Raw genomic sequence first — 6,211 nt, forward strand, 5'->3', positions numbered from 1 at the left:
CCATGAAGACAACTGGACGGTGGCAACTACTGACAATCCTCTTAAACTTCGTTTGTGTCGTGGGGGCCACCCTAAGCCTAGGAAACGACAACCCTCTTGCCCCGATTCAACAGTCATGGGAAGTGCTTAATGGGGAGGGAAACATTGTATGGGCAATCACTGCAGCACATCCCCCTTGGACTTGGTGGCCTGATCTCACACCTGACATTTGTAAGTTAGTAGCAGGATCTCCCAATTGGGACCTCCCTGACCATACTGATCTTAGTAACCCACCCCCTGAACAGCGGTGTGTTTCAGGTGGAATAGGGAACATGTATGGGTGTTCAGGGCAGTTCTACCGAGCTAATCTTAGAGCTGCACAGTTTTATGTTTGCCCTGGTCAGGGTCAAAACAAAGAGCTTCAACAAAAATGTGGGGGGGCATCAGATTACTTCTGTGGCAAATGGACATGTGAAACGACAGGGGATGCCTACTGGAAGCCTTCCTCTGACTGGGATCTAATCACGGTAAAACGAGGTAGTGGTTATGATAAGCCATATCAAGGAGAAAGAGATCCCCATAAATATCCAAACTATGGCGACCTCCATCCAGATGAGGCCGCCATAGGAGCTTATGGGTGTGCTACTGAAAACAGCCCCCCAGGACCATGCAAAGGTAAATACTGCAACCCCCTACTTATAAAATTCACTGAAAAAGGAAAACAAAATCGTTTAAGTTGGCTAAAAGGAAATAAGTGGGGTTGGCGTGTATCCAGTCCACCGAGAGACCCTGGGTTCATTTTTACAATCAGGCTGACTGTGACAGAACAGGGTCCCCCAATAGTACCAGCTCCCCCACAAGTCCCGGCTGTACCAGCTCCACCAACTCCACAGCCCAGAACAGTGAGACCTTCCCTATCGACCTTAGTTTCCCCACCGCCCCTAGATACAAAAAGCCGTCTGGTCAGTCTAGTTCAAGGAGCTTTTTTGGCGTTGAATAGGACTAATCCTAATATGACTCAATCATGTTGGTTATGCTATGACTCTAGGCCCCCTTATTATGAAGGAATTGCTCAGATCAGGACTTATAATACTACTTCAGATCATTCTCAATGCCTTTGGGGAGAAAACAGAAAGCTGACTCTGGAAGCAGTTTCAGGAAGTGGACTCTGTTTAGGCCAGGCACCTCAGGATAAACGGCACCTTTGTAATCAGACCCAGAACATCCAGCCTAGCAAAAGTGGTCAGTACCTGGTGCCTCCCATAGACACAGTATGGGCTTGCAATACCGGTCTCACTCCTTGTGTATCTCTATCTGTTTTTAATAGTTCCAAAGACTTCTGCATTTTAGTTCAGCTTATTCCTAGACTCCTGTATCATGATGATAGCTCCTTTTTAGATAAATTTAATCATCGGGTCCGTTGGAGAAGAGAGCCCATTACCTTAACCCTGGCAGTACTTTTGGGATTGGGAGTAGCAGCGGGAGTAGGTACAGGGACTGCTGCCTTAATTCAGACCCCCCAATACTATGAAGAATTACGTACAGCTATGGACATTGATATTAGAACTATAGAACAGTCTATAACTAAATTAGAAGAATCTTTAACTTCCCTGTCTGAAGTAGTGCTGCAAAATAGGAGGGGATTAGACTTATTGTTCCTTAAAGAAGGAGGACTTTGTGCTGCCCTAAAAGAAGAATGTTGTTTTTATGTTGATCATTCAGGAGTAATCAAAGACTCTATGGCCAGACTTAGAGAACGCCTAGATATGCGTAAAAGAGAGAGAGAAAGCCAACAAGGATGGTTCGAAAGCTGGTTTAATAAGTCCCCTTGGCTTACCACTCTCCTCTCCTCCATAGCAGGACCCTTAATTATACTTATGCTTTTGCTCACTCTCGGCCCCTGCATTCTTAATAAGTTAGTGGCTTTTGTCAGAGAAAGAATAAATGCAGTGCAGGTTATGATATTAAGGCAACAATATCGGGTCTTTCAGGAAGCCGGTACCCAGCTCTAAGATTAGAGCTTGTCCCTAAAAGAAGGGGGGAATGAAAGAGTTAATTACTGGACACCTGAACTCTCCATGAACTCTTCAGCTCAGAGTTCTCTTACCCCTCCCATCCAGAGATAGTTCCCGGAGCACTCCTGAACTTTTTACCCCAAGGTACCCCCTCCCAATTGGAAACTGCTCCAAGAACATTTTTTAGATAAAGGGGTCTCCTGGAAAAAACCTAGTCCTACCCCTCCCAACTGAAGACTATGCCAAGAACATTTTTGAGATAGGGGCCTCCTGGTACTATCCCAGAATGTTCCAATAGATCGAGTACATTGCCAAAATATAGGACACGACCCCTTGGTTATGTAAAGCCCCTTGGCAGAACACCTTGGTGACGTAAAACTTGTACTTTTTACCTGGCTATTTCCTATAAAAGCTTGTGAAAAGTTTGGGCTAATTGCCGAATCTCCTCTGCGAGTTTCGACCCCAGATATCTGGTATATGTGCTTGCTGTCTGCTTTCTTGTCATTGCTATATTAAATCTTATTAAATCTTACTCTCTATACATCTTAAGTTCGGTCTCAGTGTCTTCTTGGGTGCGCGGCTGACCCGAGGCTTGAGTAAGTGCCTCCCTTTGGGAGTTTTTGAGTCTTTCAGTAAGGAAGTAACTGAGCCATTCACTCATGTTCTCAGAGAGCACTCAGTTCTACAGAGAGAACTGCACTTTGGGTATGGAAACTTGAATCTTTGGATCAGATATATATTTACTGTCTGGAAACATCTATCAACATTTATCTGTCTGCCTATCTATCTATCTACCTATCTATCTGTATTAGTCAGGATTCTCTAGAGTCACAGAATTTATGGATAGTCTCTATATAGTAAAGGAATTGATTGATGACTTACAGTCTGCAGTCCAATTCCCAACAATGGTTCAGTAGTAGCTGTGAATGAAGTCCAAGGATCTAGCAGTTACTCAGTCCCACAGGGCAAGCAGGTGAAGGAGTGGGAGTGAGACTCCCTTCTTCCAATGTCCTTATATGGTCTCCAGCAGAAGGTGTGGCCCAGATTAAAGGTGTGATCCACCACACCTTTAATCCCAGATGACCTTGAACTCAGAGATCTCCCTGTCTTCATCTTCTGGAATCCATAGCCACTATTCCTCAAGATCTCCATACCAAGATTCAGATCAGAAACTTCTATCTCTCAGCCTCCAGATAAGGATCACTGGTGAGCTTTCCAATTCTGGATGGTGGTTCATTCCAAATATAGTCAAGTTGACAACCAAGAATAGCCACTACACTCTCTAATAGCCTCTCACAGCAGACTGTACTGCATACATGGCCATTCTGTTTTATCCCATTGGGGCTATGTTAAAATCCTGTTAATGCAGTTTCATTCGTAGTGTATGGTTGATGGAAGTCTAAATTCTTGGAGGCATTACATTCTTTCATGCAAAACAGTGACACTACACTTACCAGTTTGAGGTAATAAATAGGTGAAGAGTATCATGTAACTTGGATTTCTATTTACTATATGTATTTCTTGTGGTCTATGTGAGTTGTAAATACTCCTTATACATGTTAATTTTATTTTTTAAATTTAATTTAATGGTTTCTTAGACAAATCCATGTACCACATGATGTATACCAATCACCATGTTTATCATGTACCTGCCTAATTTACCAGGTTCCTCTCCCCTTTATGTTTTCTTTGGTTTTGTTTTTGTTTTTTCATTTTATTTTCACTTATATATTTTACATTCCACTCACTACCCCTCCTCTGCCCTCCAATAAGCCCCACCCCCTTTCCTCTCCTGGGTATTATCCCATGCCTGCATATCAAGTCTCTAGGATAGGAACATCCTTTCCAACTGAGGCCAGACAAGGAAGCTGACCTTGAAGAACATATCCTATAGGCAGGCCATAGTTTTGGAACAGCCATTGCTCAGGTTGTTGGGAGCCCTCCTGAAAATCAAACTACATGTCTGCTACATCGGGGGTAGGGGGCATCTAGCAAGTATATGAGCTTTGGATGTTGGTTCTGTCTCTAAGACCTCTACAGGTCCAAGTTACTTGACTCTATTGGTCCATCAGTGGAGTTTTTATCTCCTTTGGGCCTGAAATCCTTTGCCCAACTCTTCCATAAGAATCCCCAAGCTCCATCCACAGTTTGGCTGTTAGTTTTTACACTCTGAGTCAACATTTCAGTTTATTTTCTCAGAGAAAAATCACTGCAAGGACTGCAAGCATAAGAGAGTAAAATGAATAGTTTCAGGATTGGTGCTTGCCAAGGCAGTGGGTATCAATGTAGACCGGTTATTGATCAACCATCCTTTAGTCTTTGCTCCCTCCCCAAACCCTGCATTTCTTTTAGACAAGATAAATTTAGGGTTGAAGGTTTTGTTGGTGGGTTGGTATATCTATTGCTTTACTGAAGTTCCTGAATGGCTACAGTAGGAGGCCTCTTTAGTTTCCATATCCCCACTGCTACAAATTTTAGATAATGTCACTCCCATTGGTTTTTTGGGTGCCTTCCCTATCCCAGGTCTCTGTCTCATTCCCTAGATGTCCCCTATGTTCCCACCACCATCAGTTGCAAATTTTCTTTCATTCTAACAGTCATGTTGCCATCTCTCCTGTCCCTCTGTACAGCATATTCTGAATCCTCCCATTCCCCTCCACATTCCCTCTTCTCCATGCTCCTATTCTCCATCTGCATCCTTTGGGTCTGTGGAGTTTAATTTGAGTATCTTGCATATTGTGGTTAATATACATCTATAAGTGAGTACATACCATACATGTCCTTTTGAGTCTGGGTTACCTTACTCTTTATAATAATCCGAAGTTGCATCCATTTGGCTGCAAAGTCCATGATGTCTTGATTTGTAATAGTTGAATAGCACTCCATTTTTGTAGATATACCATATTTTCTGAATCCATTCTTTAGTTGATACCGAGTAACCTTGTGGTATAGTAGAGCATCCTTGGGGTATATGACCAGGAGTGGTAAAGCTAGGTTTTAGAGTAGAAATATTCCCAGTGTTCTAAGGAACTTCAAAAATGATTTTCAAAGTGGTTAAACAAGTTTGCAAAGTCACCAGCAATTGAAAGTTTTCCTCTTGCTGTATATCCAAACCAGCATATGCTATTACTTGAATTTTTGACCTTAACAATTCTGGCCAGTGTAAGATGGACTCTCAGAGATGTTTTGATTAGCATTTTATGACTACAGACTTCTCAGCCATTCAAGATCATTTTGTTGAAGACTCTGTTTAGCTCTGTACCCCATTTTTAATTGGGTTATTTCGGTTGCTGGTATCAAACTTTTGAGTTCTTTATAAATTTAGGATATTATCTTTCTGTCACATACAGGGTTGGGGAACATCCTTTTCTAATTTTTAGTCTGTTGATCTGTCCTATTGACAGTGTCCTTTTCTTTACAGATCCTTTTAAGTTTCATGAGGTCACATTCATTAATTGTTGATCTTAGAGCCTGACTCATTGGTTTTCTGTTCAGGAAATTGTTCCGTGTATCAAGAAATTCAAGGTTCTTTTCCACTTTCTGTTCTATTCAATTTAGTGTATCTAGTTTTATGTTGAGGTTTTTGACCCATTAGAACTTGCATTTTGTGCAGGGTGGTAGGTATGTATCTACTTGCATTCTTCTACATGCAGATATCCAGTTAGCATAATATACTACAGAGGATATGTTCAGAGCCAGAAACCTACCTATGTCTCAATGTCATAAAAGATGATACAAGATAGCTGACTACAAACTAATTTTACCAGTGGAAATGGGTCTACACATAATAAAAAATATCTATCATTTTACATACAAGGGTGTCCAAAAAAAAAAAAAAAAAACAAAACAAAACAGTATGTAGCCTACTAGCCTCACATCAGAATTAGGGATTCCAACTTGAAGACACATAAAATTATTCTGAACCATATGACCTGTCAATTGACAAATATGGTTGCCAGCAAAAAGTACCTTGTCACTCAATACTGGGCACCAAACCAGGAGTCTACTGAGAAACAGACTTCTGTTCTGAATTGTCCTGGTGCTATTTTTATTTCGATGCTAATCCTGCTTTCCCATGAGAGGCTACCTAGGATGAAGATGAATCACAGTGCTCAGGCAATATCTTATGGAGTTTCTCCCCATTTTACCTTGTAAAATAAAGGCTAAAGCCTGTGATTGGCAGTGGAAGGGAAGGTGGAGATTAAAAGGTTTAGGGA

The sequence above is a fragment of the Mus caroli genome, unplaced genomic scaffold (assembly GCF_978045245.1).
Source record: "Mus caroli unplaced genomic scaffold, Mus_caroli_1 scaffold_1, whole genome shotgun sequence".
NCBI classification, from domain to species: domain Eukaryota; kingdom Metazoa; phylum Chordata; class Mammalia; order Rodentia; family Muridae; genus Mus; species Mus caroli.